Source organism: Peromyscus eremicus, chromosome 6 (genome assembly GCF_949786415.1).
Source record: "Peromyscus eremicus chromosome 6, PerEre_H2_v1, whole genome shotgun sequence".
NCBI lineage: Eukaryota > Metazoa > Chordata > Mammalia > Rodentia > Cricetidae > Peromyscus > Peromyscus eremicus.
In genome coordinates, this window is record NC_081421.1 from 9,109,372 (window position 1) to 9,126,297 (window position 16,926).

Below are 16,926 nucleotides of genomic sequence, written 5' to 3' on the forward strand. Positions count from 1 at the left end.
TGGTTTAATTACATATACTCATTCAAGTATGTTTATGTGCTTGGATATTCAAAATAATAATAATAAAGTTAATTCTATTCATAGCGCATTGGTAACTTAATCAAGTTAATTGTACCAAAAGAACTCTTTTAAAATCTAGAGATGTTATGTTTAATGCTAATTTGCATTTGTAAGGTAAATTTCATAAACAAAACTTTTTTTTAATAAAACAAATTTTATAAGCTACATTTTCTAAGCAAAACAAAGCAGAATGCCTTAGTGTCTTGAGTTAACCATCAAAGCAGTTGTGGTAGTCAACAGTAAAATATATTATTGGGTTTATTAAAAATCACACTTAATATTTGTATGGATTATTTCTAGATGATAAGATTAAATTGTTTCTTCTTTTACAGACACACACACACACAAAGCTAAAACATTTTTGTAGCATTTTCACTTTTCAATCTATTTATTTTATCATATGAATATTCCAGGAAGAATTATTATTATTAAATTGCTAAATTATTATTATTAAATCTTGCCTGTATTAACAATCTTCAGGTACATGCCCCAAAGCAGAATAATTTATAGATAATGAATTTATTCTGTTAACTGTTAAATGCTGTTGTGTGACAGTTTCCTCTGAGATTGAAACATTCTATCCTGAAGGGAAGCTTCGAAGCAAGAGGTCAAACAATAGCTTCAGTAGGTCACTGAAACTGATCAGATTGAAGGTAGTTGAAAATCAAAGAAGACTCAGACAGAGAAAAGCTTTAAGGAAGACTCTGAGCCTAGACCAACTGCCTAAAGAAGCAGAACCCAGCTAGGTTGCCTGGAAGTGGTTTAGATCAGTGTCATTTGGTGTTCAGTTTGCTCCTGGTTTTCCAGCTTTTGTGAGCAGCCATTCTGGGGTGGTGATTGGTGATGCAGTCTTTGAGTCATTTCTGCTACTGTAAGTAACCTGTCTCCCATACTCCTTTATGTAATCCCAATAAAACTCATTGGTTCCCCAAGTTGGAGAATAGTGGTGTCTATATTTTAGTTTGTTGTGGGATCCCTACGTGGGGTAAGTAGATGTGTGTTGCATCTTCACTGGACAAGTTTTGTCACACTACAGGGCTCATTATCGAATATGTGTCCCAACTTCAGCAAGTGTTTCAATGCCATTCCCATATCTACCCCAAACAACCTTTGTTTTTCATTCATTTTCTGTCATGAGTTAATCAGAATGGGATGAATGTGGATATGAATGTAATACAGATGGGTCTGTATAACACTCCACACAGATGCAGCTGTCCTTACCTTTCCCTTCCTCCCATAGCCCCCAGCAACAGCCCATGAACACGACCATGCTCTCCCAAGCTTGTTGCACCTCACAGCTATTGAGTGGTGTCCTCATTCATACTTTCTTGATTCCAGCTGTAAAGACCATACTCCTGCTGGATATTGTCACACCACATTATCTTAAACTATTGAATCTGCATTTGCATCCATCATCTTCATGTTCCATCTTTATGGGCCATTCTTTACTACAATTCTCACATTTAGAAATTGTAGTCTAGGCTTAGTCTCTCTCCATCTCCATCTCCATCTCTATCTATCAATCACTCTTTCTCATCTCTATGTCTTTATATCCCACTTCCTATGACGATCAGAACTTCACTGATATTGCCTCTGTCTCATTACTCTTTTCATCTTCACGGCCCCAATCACTTGTTTCAAATTAAAGGTGACCTCCTTGAGAACCTCATTCTTTACTGTAGATGAAATATCACAGCAATTCATCTTCCCAATCAAATTTTAGAGAGTCGTTCTTTTTTTCTAAATCTGCAAGTATTCTGAAATCATGGGACATGGAAGGAAGAAAAATAGGCCTAAGGCAAGTCAGGATTCAATACAGATTTATAGGACAAAGATCATGTAGGGAAATGGAGCCAGAGAAAAACACCCTGTCTGTGACTAGACCCCAAGCCCAAGTCCAAGACTAAGCACAAAACATGCTGCCCCTGGCTTGACTGGAGATCCTGAGACTTGGAAATCCCTACTCTTTGACTCAGAGTTAACAGCCAAACAATACTTCCTCTCTGCTGCTCTTTTCCAGTAGCCCACTGCGCATGCTCCAAATAAACCTATAATAGAGCCCCCCTCCGCACAACCTTCTCTGTCTCTTTTCCCTTTCAGAGGCAGCTGTTTGGAAGGAGTCTGGCGGAAGATCCACATCAACTGCCCTCCCCATCTCTTCCCCTAATCCCGCCCCTTCAAAGACCACAAACACAGCTCCTCTCCCAAAGAGGCTCAAGACCACTCCCACAGGGTATGTAAGTGGCATCGCAAAAACAGACACATGGTTCTTCCGGTCTCTGAGAGGCCTTCAGGGTGCAAAGACTTATCAGCAGCCACCTTTCTGTATCTTTTTGCAGTAAATCTCTTGTGTGGAGTTGGTTGTGTGGTGCAACTTTGTGGTATTTCTTGGCTCCTGATTGCTAAGGTACCCTTATGCCAGAAAATCTCCTACAGAATAGACTTCTAATCTTACTCAGAAAGTGCCACTGAGGAAGGTGATCATATTGTCATTGAAAGAGAAAAATTGAAGTCTTAAGACTCACTAGTTAGAAGGGAGACATGCTGCACCCCTCTCTGGCAAGACTTGATGGTGGCTTAGATTTGACGTTCATTATAAATGTGAAATGCTAGATATAAATAAAGTGATGGGAGAGCAACAAAATTAGCTTGTGGGTTGGTGTGTAGTTTAAGATTAAAAATTAGAAATTAATTTTACATATGTTAAAATACTTGGATTGGAGAGATGACACCTGCCATGAGTGGACACAAGCCAAGTTCCCAGCTCCTACTTGAATGGATCACAACCACCTTTACTTCCAGTTTCAGGGTATCTGACACCTCTCTTACACTCTGTTGGGACCTGAATTCATAGCGCTCTCCCCCCCTCACAGAGAGAGAGAGAGAGAGAGAGAGAGAGAGAGAGAGAGAGAGAGAGAGAGAGAGAGATCAAAATTAAGAAGCAGGCATGGTAGTACACACATTTAATCCTAGCACAGGTGAATCCCTGGGAATTGGAGGCCTGCAAGGTCCACGAAGTGAGTTCCAGGCCTATAGCTAGAGTTTTCCTGCCTGGCCCATGGTCAGGACAAATCTCTCTCACCTGCCAGTCCCGAAGCTGCTCAGACCTAACCAAGTAAACACACAGAGACTTATATTACTTATAAAGTGTATGGCCGTGGCAGGCTTCTGGCTAGCTGTTCTTATATCTTAAATTAACCCATTTCTATTAGTCTATAAGTTGCCACGTGGCTCGTGGCTTACGAGTACCTTACATCTCGCTTGTCATGGCGGCAGCTGGCAGTGTCTCTCTGACTCAGCCTTCCACTTCCTAGAATTCTCCTCTCTCCTTGTCCTGCCTATACTTCCTGCCTGGCTACTGGCCAATCAGTGTTTTATTTATTATCCAAGCAGATCAACACAGTTAACATACAGAACATCCCACAACACAGGCCAGTCAGGACTGCACAATGAGAACCTACCTCAAAAAAAAAAAATTCAAAACCATAAAATAAAATATTCTCATTAAGTGAATACAGCATTATGTAGTTTGTGAATGTTCCTGTGATAAAGCAATTTACCTACTTACAACATTTACATTTTCCATCACTGGATTTGCATATTTCTAAAATAAAGTTTACTTAAGTCAACAATAAATTTGACTCCATAAAAGCAGAGTGAAGTCTCCCAAAGGAATACATTTGGACATCATGTGAATCTGAAGTTCGATGTCCCGTTGCATGACTCATTTCCAGTTTGTAAAGGTTTCCAGATTCTCATCTGAAACCAAATATAAGAGATGAAATGAGGCTTGAATAACTTCACTGGGAATTTCCTGCATAATAAAATGTAAATATTTTCCTTATGTCAACATTTTTCTTTGAATGCTCACACAGGTTTTTCATTATTATAAACTGACAAAATCTGTGAAAATTCTCAGTTGATCTGGTCAAGTCTAATTGCTTCCTGTTGCTAATTCCACTGGCCCTGTGCACATTTGTGTTTAAAACTGCCATTTTCAATCATGGCAAGAAAAGAAAAAGAATGTATTAAAGTTGAAGAAAGGGAAAACTGCTTTCATATGAAGATACTCTCTCGGCTATTTACTTATTAATAAATACCTTTGCATAATAAAATCTCTATCATGAGTATTAAGAGTGGTGTTTATTTGTCTAGGTAACCTCTTTTAAACATTACAATTATAGGAATGAGTGAGAAGAATACTGATTAATTCATGGTTATGAAAGGTGCTTTTTCAACTACAGGAGCTTTGTGAAACTCACAGAGATCCAAATAACTTCTGTCAGGAGGTTGGCCAAGCAGGCATTCCATGAAACCATTTATTTGATTGATTTTATCATGAAAATGAAAAGGTAGTACTTGCTAAGCTTAATTGCATAGCATATATCAGAATACTATATTCTTGATACATTTATGGTTTTTAGAGCCAACCAATTTTACATATCATCCTTGTGCCTGAAATATGTTACAAGTAGGGCCACACTGAATGGTACAGGTCACCAATTTGAGATGTGTCTCTCTTCTGTCATTGCTAAGTCCTTTCTATGTGTGTCTGTATTTCACTGAATAGAAGTCCCCTTAGATGTTTGGTCATAAAACTGAACCTACCTCCACTAGTGTCTTTCAAAGGAATATCATCAATCTTTTCATTAAAAGGTGAATGTGACATTATGATAATATATCAATGGAAAAGACAAGACTCGAAGCCTGTCCTGGTCTGCTTCAGCAAGTATTCTCTTAACTGCCACATTTCATTAAGCATCACATGCTTAATGAAAACCAGAAATTATTTGGGTCAAAATTCTGTTGCTTGAAAAAGTAACCCTAGAGTAGTATAACTGAAGAAATAAAAATAATTTAAGGTAGATAATTCTTTTTAAAAAAGTGTTTCTGTTCCAAATATTTACTGCTAGATATCTACTCAATTCCTAAAAATAACTCAGTTTTCATACCTTTAAAATACCAAACAAATACCCTGAATATTCTATTTCTTTCTATAAGAAACATTCTTTTGCTAATTTTAGTTCTGAAGGAAATTCTATGTTAGCAGATTGAACATTCTACTAGCATATGACTCAAGAAGTATCAATTATCCTGATGTATAAAAACCATAAATTTGGGAAATGTAGCATGCATGTAAGTTCCACATGTCAGGTTTTATGCAAAATTGTTTCTCTGTCTCTGTCTCTCTCTCTTTCTGTGTGTGTGTGTGTGTGTGTGTGTGTGTGTGTGTGTGTGTGTGCGCTCTCTCTCTCTCTCTCTCTCTCTCTCTCTCTCTCTCTCTCTCTCTCTCTCTCTCGCGCGCGCACACACGCATGCCTGTGTCTCTACCACCTAATTAATAGAATTAGTGTCTTTGTTCCAACTGAAGCATGGTTCTTACTCTCCTCTGGTCCTCTGATATGTTTCCATATCAGCACATTGATGATATTTTCTCCAATATCCTTGCTGGCTAAAGAAGAGTTTTAGTGCCCATTTCATTACAATGGACGGTCAGGTGACTATTGCTTGTTTCTACTTTACATAAAATTAGAATTCAGGTTTCTCAGGTAGGGAGGGAATCAATAATACTAAGACTTTTCATTCGTGTGTATGGAAAATATGCTTCCCAAACAATCTAGTATCATTTTTTTTGTCCTATTTGGAACCTTTCTGTTTCTAATCATATGAATACATATTATCTATGGTGTTTCACCAGCAGTGGGTGGTGGTGTGTGCCTAGAACCCAATACAAATAAGGCAGAGGTAAGTGTATCTTTGTGAATTTAAGGCCAGCCTAGTTTATGTAATAAGACCTTGTATTTAAAGAAAAATACAGTTTCACCAGAGTAAATATAAACAAATGTTAAAGACAAGTAAGAATGCCTTTGTCTTTGACACTAAAGATAATTAAAACTTTAAGTATTTTAGTGGTATTCACAAAAAAATTGCTTGTACTAATGTGAGAATATGCCCAAGAGTGTGATGATATATTGTGTGCCCTAATAAAATTTGCCTGAAGATCAGAGAACAGAACAAGCCACTAGGTTAAACACAGATGCCAGGCAGTGGTGGCACACACCTTTAATCCTAGCAGTCAGGAGGCAGAGATCTGTCTGGATCTCTGTGAGTTCAAAGCCACCCTGGTCTACATGGGATTTGATTCAGTCTAGGATAGAAACAGAGCCAAGCAGTGTTGGCACACACCTTTAATCTCAGTACTTGGGAAACACAAGCCTTTAATCCGAGTGCTGGGAAGGAAGTAATATGCCTGGGCGGTGGAAGTTATATAAGGCATGAGGAGACAGGAACTAAGCCCCTTTCTGCTGGAGGCCCTTTCCACTGTGGAAGCCTTTTGGCTGAGAACTCAACGGCATTAAGTCAAAAGATTCATGGAGTTGTCGAGGTAAGATGTGGCAGTGGCTTGTTCCTTTGTCTCTCAGATCTTTCAGCATTTACTCCAATATCTGGCTCTGGGTTTTTATTATAAGACCTTTAGAAATTTGAGAAACATAAGAACATAAAAATAACTGATTTTATTTTCTCTGGTTTTCATACTTTTCTTTAACTATTTTATATTATTCATTATGAAATTAATGAGAAGTATCAATATAATTTTCTAAACATTTCTTTCTTGTACTAAGTAACAATGTAGGCCTCTTCTATGAACAAAAGTTCTCAGCTTGAAGGCTGCCTGGCGTATTTAATTACTGCAAAGGAGTGAACATTCTGGGATATTATCTTATTGCTTTATTACTTTAGAGATAAAACAGAAGTTAATGTGAATGTTGTAGAGCAGACTTTCATTTAATACCTGAGCACAAGTTTAATAAAATCAAGTATTCTCAAGTATTGACATTTGCTGATATTAATTAGTTATCTATATTTATGCACCTGATAATAATCCTCGGGTTAACTCTGCAATAATAAAAGTACAGCAAATGCTTCAACTTCATATTACTTGATCAATTTTATCATATTTCCCTTAATTTTGTCATGTTTTCCATTCTCAAAGCACCATGTTAACATTTAACTTTCTAAGTAATGTATGTATTTGCATAAATCTGTATTTAACATTTATTCTATAGGCCCCTAGACAAAAGCCCAAGTTGGCTTATAAGGTCAAGAATATAAGATTTGTAAATGTTAAAATAGTAAACCTGATAGTTCAAAGAAATGATATATTAGATACCAGGCACTATGCTTTACACAGGAAAAGCCCCATTCTTAAACAGTAAACATGCTAATATCTAAGGACTAAAATTTGAAATGAAAACACTGAAATAATTTTTGTGCATCAAAATATTATAATACCAAACCTGTCTTCCTTTCAAGTTCATTCTAATTCCATGAAGACCTGGGCTTCTACAGGAAATCACCTTTCCAGTTCTTTCCATGTAATTATTTGTGACAGCCTTAATTAACTCTACATGGTAAGTATGCACTCATAAAGTGTAATAACTTATAATAAAGTAATGAAAATACCATTTTATTTCATAGCCCCATATAGAATAAAAAGCCATACCAATGTCAAATTCCCTTTACTATAATTTCAAAATTCTTATTTATAAATTTGATTTAGATATGCATTTTTAAAGTTTTGGTTTTTGTCTCATGTTAATATTTAAGCTTTTCTATTTGTGCATGTTATGTTTTATAACTGATTACTTAAGTTTGATTTGATATATTTTCTGATTTCTGCAAATCACATAAAATAATAAAAGCAGCCATGTGGCAGGGCTAAAGAGTGGACATATTTTCATTGTGTTCAGTGGAAAAGACATTCAGATGATGAGAGAAGGGGAACTATGTAGGTGTTGCAAGCAGAAGAAACGGCAAAGTGGTGGTTATGAGTACAGGATGCTCTGCCAGAAGACCTGAGTTTAGTTCCCAGCACTCACGAGGAGGCTCACAACTGTGTGTGACTCCAGTTCAGGGGATCCAATGCTGTTTTCAGGCCTCCAGGGCAATATATATACGTGGTGTACATACACATGTGCAGTTAAATACTCATACATGCAAGATATCAGCATTGTTTGTAATAGCCAGAACATGGGAACAACCTAGATGCCCTTCAACTGAAGAATGGATAAACAAAATGTGGTACAATACACAATGGAATACTACTCAGCAGAGAAAAACAATGACATCATGAGGTTTGCAGACAAATGGATGGATCTAGAAAAAATCATCCTGAGTGAGGTATCCCAGACTCAGAAAGACAAACATGGTATGTACTCACTCATAACAGAATACTAGATGTGGAACAAGGATGACTGGACTGCTACTCACATCACCAGGCAGGCAACCTGGAAAACAGGACCCCAAGAAAGACACAGGGATCGCCCAATGACAGAGAAATGGAATGAGATCTACATGAACAGCCTGGACATGAGTGGGGGTAGTGAAGGGCGAGGGTCGAGGGAAAGAGAGCTTGGGTGAGTGGGAGATCCCAGCTGGATCAACAACAGAGAGGGAGAACAAGGAATAGGAGACCATGGTAAATGAAGACCACATGAGAATAGGAAGAAACAAAGTGCTAGAGAGGCCCACAGAAATCCACAAAGATACCCCCACAACAGACTGCTGGCAATGGTCGAGAGACAGTCCGAACTGACCTACTCTGGTGATGGGATGGCCAAACACCCTAATTGTCGTGCTAGAAACCTCATCCAACTACTGAGGGATCTGGATGCAGAGATCCATGACTAGGCCCCAGGTGGATCTCTGGGAGTCCAATTAGCGAGAATAAGGAGGGTTTATATGAGCGAGAATTGTTGAGACCAAGATCGGATAAAGCACAGAGACAAATAGCCAAACAAACGGAAACATATGAAATATGAACCAATGGCTGAGGGGTCACCAACTGGATCAGGCCCTCTGAGTGGGTGAGACAGTTGATTGGCCTGATCTGTTTGGGAGGCATCCAGGCAGTGGCACCAGGTCCTGTGCTCATTGCATGAGTCGGCTGTTTGAAACCTGGGGCCTATGCAGGGTCCCTTGGCTCGGCCTGGGAGGAGGGAACTGGACCTACCTGGACTGAGTCCACCAGGTTGATCTCAGTCTGTGGGGAAGGCTTTGCCCTGGAGGAGATTGGAATGGGGGGCGGGCTAGGGGGAAGGTGAGGGGGGCGGGAGGGGGGAGAACAAGGGAATCTGTTGCTGATATGTAGAACTTAATTGTATTGCAAAATAAAAATTAAAAATAATAATAATAATAATAAAATGAATAAATCTTTAAATCAAAACTAAATTCTTCTGTCACTTTTGGTCAGGGGTGAAGTGAAATTGGAGCCACACAAAAAAATGAGACAAAAATGTAGGCAAGAAAAAAATCCACCTGACTGGGAGAAGCCAAAAACTGGTTTGGATATGATGGCTACTTAATAGTGTGTTGGAATATTGGCAGACAATTACCATGAAAAGGGGGCACCAAATATTTAACAAATATTGTCTAACAAAATGTTTGAGTGACCCTGACGACATTGTGAGAGGATTCAAGTTACCGCTGATAAATAAAAATGGAAGAAACTGTACAGGCAGTTGCATTGGTAAACATTGCTCAAATGGGTCACGTTCAGCAACAGGAACAAATAAAATCAGTGTCTCCATAATTTTTGTCCTATTTAATACTCAGGATGAAATTGCAAAACTCAGTAAGTTGGAGCACGTCCTCTTGGGCTTTATTCAGGTGACTCCAATCTACATTGCTCAGAGTCCAGCTTCCAAAACTGTGGATTATGACCACACACGGAGTGGCATAACTGAATGTGGAGGTAGGAAGTTTGTCTACAGTAAAAAGTTCCTGAACGTTAAAAACTAAATTTTTATTTATCTATTTTTTATTATTATTAAATTTTCTATTCATTTTTACGTATCAACCACAGATCTTCCTCTCCTCCCTCCTCCTGCTCCCAGCCTTCCCCACACAACCCACCTGGTATTCCTACCTCCTCCAAGGCAAGACCTCCCAGAAGGAGTCAGCAGAGTTCGGTACACTCAGTTGAGGCAGGTCCAAGCCTCTTTCCCTGCATCAAGGCTATGCAATTGTGTCCCACTATAGGCACCAGGCTCCAAAAAGCCCACACAGGCACCAGGGATGGATCCTTATCCCACTACCAGGGGGCCCCTTAAGCAAGTCAAGCTACACAACTGTCTCACCTATGCAGAGGGCCTAGTCTAGTCCCATGGAGGCTCCACAGCTCTTGGTTCACAGTTCATGACTTCCGTTTAGTTTGGTAAAAACCAAATCTTAACTGAAAATTAAATACATAATGAATTGTGGGTTTTTCAGAAACTATTCACTTGTCTACCAGTGGGCACTGCCACTGGAACCTTCTTTCTGAACAGATGACACACATGTTTGCTCTCTGTTTTATCACACCACACAACACCAGAAAACACCGCCCTATACACCATTTATGATCATTTTATACAATGAATCGCAATGTTTTATAGAACCTATGGCAGTTTCTCCTCTTGTGGAGATGTGTTGACTAAAATATACAAAACAAAGGCTTAACATTATCTCACTGTCATTTTTTAGCATATATTGAATTATTATCTGCTTAATTTTATTGCATTAGAGTGCTTATTTTAGAATCCTGCTTTGAGTTCTTGATGAGTTTCATAAAAAATATTAAATGAATTTTGACTGGGCATTAGGACGGAATTTCCACAAACTGCTGAAATGGTCATATATATACGTATGCTTCCAATTTAGATGATACATGGATGCGAAGACGCTGTTTCAGCACTGACAATTATTGAATGAAAATATTGGGCCAATGAGAAGGCATGTAGGGTAAAAGTTCTTTCCACAGCAAGTCAGAGAGCCAAAGTTTTACCACTAAAACCAAAGATGGAAAGAAAGAGTGCCCTCCCAAAAGTACTCTTATGGTTTTTGCATGCACATAGTGGAACATGTATGTCGCACCCTCTCCCACACGCATACACTCACACATAAAGAAACAATAAAATTAATTTTAAAAGGTAAAAATCAAGAAATCTTGGAGAAGAACCTACAACCACTGCTTTACTAAGTCAGCTGAATCCTTAAATACATTCTAAATATTTGCCCTGTACTCACAAGTAAATATAGTCCTCACCTCACATCAAGGGAAATTTTCTTTTGCAGCAGATCATCCCAGGAAATTACAACCAGTCAAAATGCAGACCTGTGCAACCTGGTCCCAATTGTGCATCTATAATACAACTCCCACATCTAAAGGTCAAGGAGCATTGCAGAGGAGGGGCAGGAAGACTGCAAGAGCCAGAGGAAGTAGACATCTTCAGGAAAACAGTATTTGCCAGACATGACAAGAGCTGAGATACAGGAGATCCCAGTACAAATGGGGAGGGGCTTAGGAAGACTCACCCTTAGCTGAGGAACTAATGGCAGTTGATGACTACTTTGGGAAGGAAAGTTAGTTTCTTCAAGGATGTGGGCTCTGAAAGGTTACCTTTCTTTGCTCTAGTAGATGGCCATATACCCATGTATACAAGGGCAACACTAAATTAACTCAGTGGAGAGAAAGAATGTGTGTGTGTGTGTGTGTGTGTGTGTGTGTGTGTGTGTGTGTGTGTGTATGAGAGAGAGAGAGAGAGAGAGAGAGAGAGAGAGAGAGAGAGAGAGAGAGAGAGAGAGAGAGAGAGAACAGATAAAGTTAGGAGGGAAAATGTGGGGATGGGACTAAGGGAGGAAAACAATGAAGCTAGATTGGATCCAAACCCATTATATCAGTGGTTCTCAACATGTAAGTCATGACCTCTTTGGGGGTCTAATGACCCTTTCACAGAGATGGCCTAAGACCACCAGAAAACACAGATATTTGCATTGTGATTCATATCAGTAGCAAATTCACACTTATAAAGTAGCAATGAAAATCATTTTGTGGTTGGGGGTCACCACAAGATGAGGAACTGTTCAAAAGGGAGCAGGGTTAGGAAGGGTGAGAACCACTGCTCTATGTGCTTCTGTTAATATTAAATGAATGTTTTCTAATTAACTCAAAAAGCATTGAAGATATTCTGCATCCAGTAATATCAAATAGTCCACTAAGATTTACATTATTATGAAAATATAACCCAGCACAGCCATTTTTTTAGTATGTGCATTTCCTTTCATCTTTAATAAATTATAGATCTATATGTATACCTAAAGATTGTTTTACAATAAATTTCTTCATAGTTCATTATCTCTAACAAGTAAAAATATTGTATTATAGAAAGGAATGCTTTAAAATTTTTAGGAGTTTATATCAGTAAATTTTCATGTGTATACATATCTATTTTATGTGCTTATTTACCTGCAGTTGTGTAAAAAATTTCTCAGAAGAAAGTGAGTTTCAAAGACCAGAGAGATTGCTCCCAAGGTGAGTCCTTTTCCCCAAACATGACTAACTGAGCCCATTATGAAGATAGCTGACTACAGCAAGATGTTCTTTGACCACACACTATTTGTGCACCAGCAATATTTCTCCACTAAAATAATAAGTAAGTGAATGAGTGAGTGAGTAAATAAATAAATGCAAAATAATTAAAAATGGATTCAAGTGGGAAATGTTTAAGAAACTCTGGCTTTGATGATATTCTATTAATAAAGACTTTAAAGGAAAACTGAAAAACACCATGTATAAAAGCAAAGTAGCTTCATAATGGTGCATAGTAAAGGAACAAAAATGGTAAAATCAACTAAATGGGAATAATAAATCTTGAAAGCAAAATGTTCATAATTATAGAAGAAAGGTGAGTGTACTCACTGCATGGAACTGACTGTGGGATTAATGAACTGGACAGGAGGTAAGGTGCTAGACACCATCCAAAGAAAAGGAGACAATCGATTAAAAATGTTATGTGGGAACCTTTGGGAAATTATAAAAAATAGTTTAATAGACTTGTAATTCTATTCAGAAAATGAGAGAGAAGACAGGAAAATATTTGAAGAAATGGCCACAAAACGTCACAAATTTTGTGAAAGAGAATGAGCATTGAATGAACCTCAAGCTGAATATATGAAAAAGAGAACTAATCTTTTGCTTTCCCAGAACCAAAATGTTGAAAGCCAAACATGAAAAGTAAACAATGAAAACAGCAAGAGAAAAACTGCAAATTAAATATTGGAAGCAAAAATTCACTTAGCAGCCAACTATCTGAAACAATGAAGTAATGAGGGGAAATGTTGAGTAACATATTCCATGTGTTGAAAGAGACAATTGTACCATCCAGACTCCTAAATCTAGTGAATATGTCCTTCTATTCTTCCAGCAACTAGCCAATCACCAGCCTACTTCTACCCGGTTCTCCATTAGTGGTTCCTGTTACCAGGAACCTGTGGTCTTTTACGCTTGTCTGCCTCTCAGTGTTCTCTTTGGCATATGATTTATAACTTCAGTTATCAATGAGATAAAAACAGCTGTTGACTTTAGTATGTTAAGCATTTTCTGGCAATTCTAGGAGAGACTTCTTCCAAAGTCTTTTCGTATTTGAACTCAAATTGGTCTTGTGTTTTATTAAAAGAACTACTAAGAAAGATGATGGGTTCTTTTAGTATTAACAAATGATCCACCAAAGTAGCTGACTAATAAGCCTTATGAAATGTACTGAGAAAGTTTCTTGCATACAGCAAAGCTCTAGACAGTGGACAGAAGGTACATAAGTATGTAGTTAAAAGATTCTGTCAGCTGTACATTCATTTGTATGTCTGTATATGTGTGTGTATACATGGTGAATGTGTGTGGTGTACTCACATGTATGTGAATGTCCATGTGTACAACATATACATGCAAAGGTCAGATGGAGACCTTGGGTTTATTTCTCTACCACACTGTTATGGTGATATTTTATTTGTGCTGAAATTTGATTTTACTTGTATGTTAATAAAGTTGCCTGAGGATCAGAACTAAGAGCAAGCCATTAAGCAGAAGTCTGGTAGTGGTAGCACACGCCCTTAATCACATGGCAGGCAGAATCTCTGTGTGTTCAAGGACACAGCCAGCATGGTGACACACGCCTTTAATCTCAGTACCAACCGTAGAGACCTGGAGGTCTGTATAGACAGGCAGTGACAGGGAAGTCATGTAGTTGGGTTTACAGCCAATGAGAAGGCAGAACAGAAAGGCAATAAAAAGACAGGACACAGGAAGAAGGTCTCTCTCTCAGGGGAAGGACAGCAGTTTGTGGTAAGATAAGGTGGTCTTAGCTCTTGGCTACTGCTCAATCTCTGGGCTTTTAACTCTTTATTTGGTTCTGTGTTTCTTATTTAATAAGACCGTTTAGAATTACATCTACACACTGTCTTATTCCTTTGAGACTGGGTCTCTTGTTAAACCTAGAGTTAGGCTAATAGTCATCAAGTGCCAGCAATTTTACTGTGTCCACCCCATCAGTGCTGGAGTAACAAGCATATGTGGACATGCCTGGCCATTTACATGGGTTCTGAGGGTTTGAATTCAGGTCTTCATGCTTTCATAGTAAGTATTCTTATTCAATGAGCCATGTCCCCCAAAGTCATTATTTTTTCTCTTGTGAAAATAGACTATGTTTTTCCTTTCTTGTGTTCATAATTACACAAAGATATAACTCCTTTGCTACTCTGGTGTAAGTGTGCTGTACTGTCCACAGATTTGTTCATAGTGTATGTTGCCTTTTACATTTCTCTGGCATATGACCTTAGATGTCTTCGTTTTAAAGCTGTATGGCTATGGTATGTGTTATAAAACTGTAAGGGACCAATTCCAGTACTCTCTGAACATATCTGACACACAAAATGCACAAACCTTTGTCGTACATTGTGGACCATTTTTTTTATTTTATGATTTATTGTTTTATTTTTAATTAAGATTTTTTTAATTCATTTTACATACCAACCACAGATCCCTCTTTCATCCCTCTTCCCACTCCCAGCCCCGCCCCCATCTCCTCCTCTGAAAGGGTAAGGCCTCCCATGAGGAGTCAGCAGAGCCTGGTACATTCAGTTGAGGCAGGACCAAGCCCCTCCTCCATGCATCAAGGCTGAGCAAGGCGTCACATTGTGGCTCATTCTTAATGATGTCTTAGACATATATAGATTAGAATAAGTTCCTGACTTGTTCCTTTGACTTGGAAGAATATTGAAGAAGTGACAGAAGTCTTCTTTCTGTTTAAAATATATATCAAAAATGTATTTCTAGTTTTGAGTAAGGCATGTTAAAACTCCCATTGTTACATGAATTCCTTTATTAAGTAGATGCCGCAATATGACATGTTGGGTTGGGATGAGCTTGTGTGGATGAGGACTGAAAAAGGTAAATCCAGACATGTGTGAGTAGGAGGTAAAATATCAACTGAGACCTGAATAGCTTTTAGCAAGTAATCTGAAATTAGAAGTCCATTTGAGACACGATGGCAACTATCTCTAGTCTAGAGGGAAAATAGAAAGGAATCTGTGATCTCTAAAATAAAAGATAACTGGGATTGATTTAAAATGCGCACAAAACAGACTCAGAAAATGTTTTATTTCTTTTTTAATCTTCAGAAAAATTTACACTTCTTTTTAAAAGTTTTATGTCTCACTCATGCTAACAACTTGAAAAGATAGAGCAGTCACCTTGATTTGACCTTGATGTACTTAGCATTCTGTATATATTTACAAGCCATGTACTAATCCCACTAATTTTGATGGACAAAATACACACACACACACACACACACACACACACACACACACACACACATACCCCTTCAGCAATTGGCAGGAATCTAACTTTTAGCAACCATCAAAATAATGAAACTGTAACAGAATTTATTTAAATGGAGATCTGTTCAGTTGGTGTACACAATCAAGCACACACTCAATTTCACACCTCATGAAGGCAATTTTTAATCCTTCAATTCAGTGTAGCTTCACCACCCATGTGAAGGCCAGCACGCCCACTACTCTGTCCTTCCTCCTTCCAATCCAAAGCCTAGTAGGTTCATTTCAGTACTGACCATTAAAATGTCAGTTCTGACAACACTCAGCAGCCTCTCTAATTGAAAAGAGGTTTCAAAAACAGAAATTACACAATGCTTCACAAAACATAATTCAGAAACATTTGTTTCAGTGTTGCGCTGTGCTTTAAATAGCTCTACAATTTATTTTAGATAAATTATATAGGGGTCTTTAGTCTTGATGTCTAAGAATAAAATTCTTAAAAGAGTTCTAATTTAAATGTTTGCTATCCTAAAATAGTCTTTATTCCTAAGTAAAATTTAAAGTTTCTGGATGATCCTATTGCAGCGATCCTTTCCAAGTGTTTTCTCAGGAGACACTACTAAAGAATTTCTTAGCATCATCTCTTTGCTTGACAAAACTACCTTTATTATCTAAAAACTATATAATTCATCTCATAAAAGGACGTTGTATGTGATTTTGTGTTGTATGTAGCACATCTAAAGCAGCTTCACTATGTAAGTAAATGAAATGTTCCCTAAAATAAATGTTTTTAGTATTATAATTCATGGGAAAGAACTAGAACATTAGTTTTCTTTTTGGTGTCATAGATCTTAAATTTATTTATTCTTAGCTTTGCCAAGGCTTAGAAACAACCCCGCATCGCACTGAACATGTGGATTTGAGGGACTTGTTTGGTGGGTGGAGTGCAGAGATGGCTGCAATGGGAAAAGGTTCACTTCTTTCTTATCTCTTGATACACTCATTTATTTTTTATAGATGAAGATTCTGCTAACAGGTTTTAGGGCACATAGTTAATCTCTTTGTTGGTTGGTTTTGATTGTTCTTTTGACATTGTGGCAAATAATACGTATGAGCACTTTCATTTAATTTAAGGCATACCAGAAATAACAAGGATTATCTATGCCGCCATTGTTACTATTTTATAGTCAAAGGAAGTAAAACCAATAATAATAA

At 37.9% G+C, this 16,926-nt stretch overlaps 1 long non-coding RNA gene across 1 annotated transcript; it reads left to right on the plus strand.

The window, feature by feature from the left end:
- The first annotated feature begins 711 nt into the window (after positions 1–711).
- LOC131912353 (uncharacterized) lies at positions 712–2,416 on the plus strand. The gene is made up of 2 exons (XR_009379602.1): positions 712–931; positions 2,161–2,416. It is a non-coding gene; the product is annotated as an uncharacterized LOC131912353 (long non-coding RNA).
- The last annotated feature ends 14,510 nt before the right edge of the window (positions 2,417–16,926 follow it).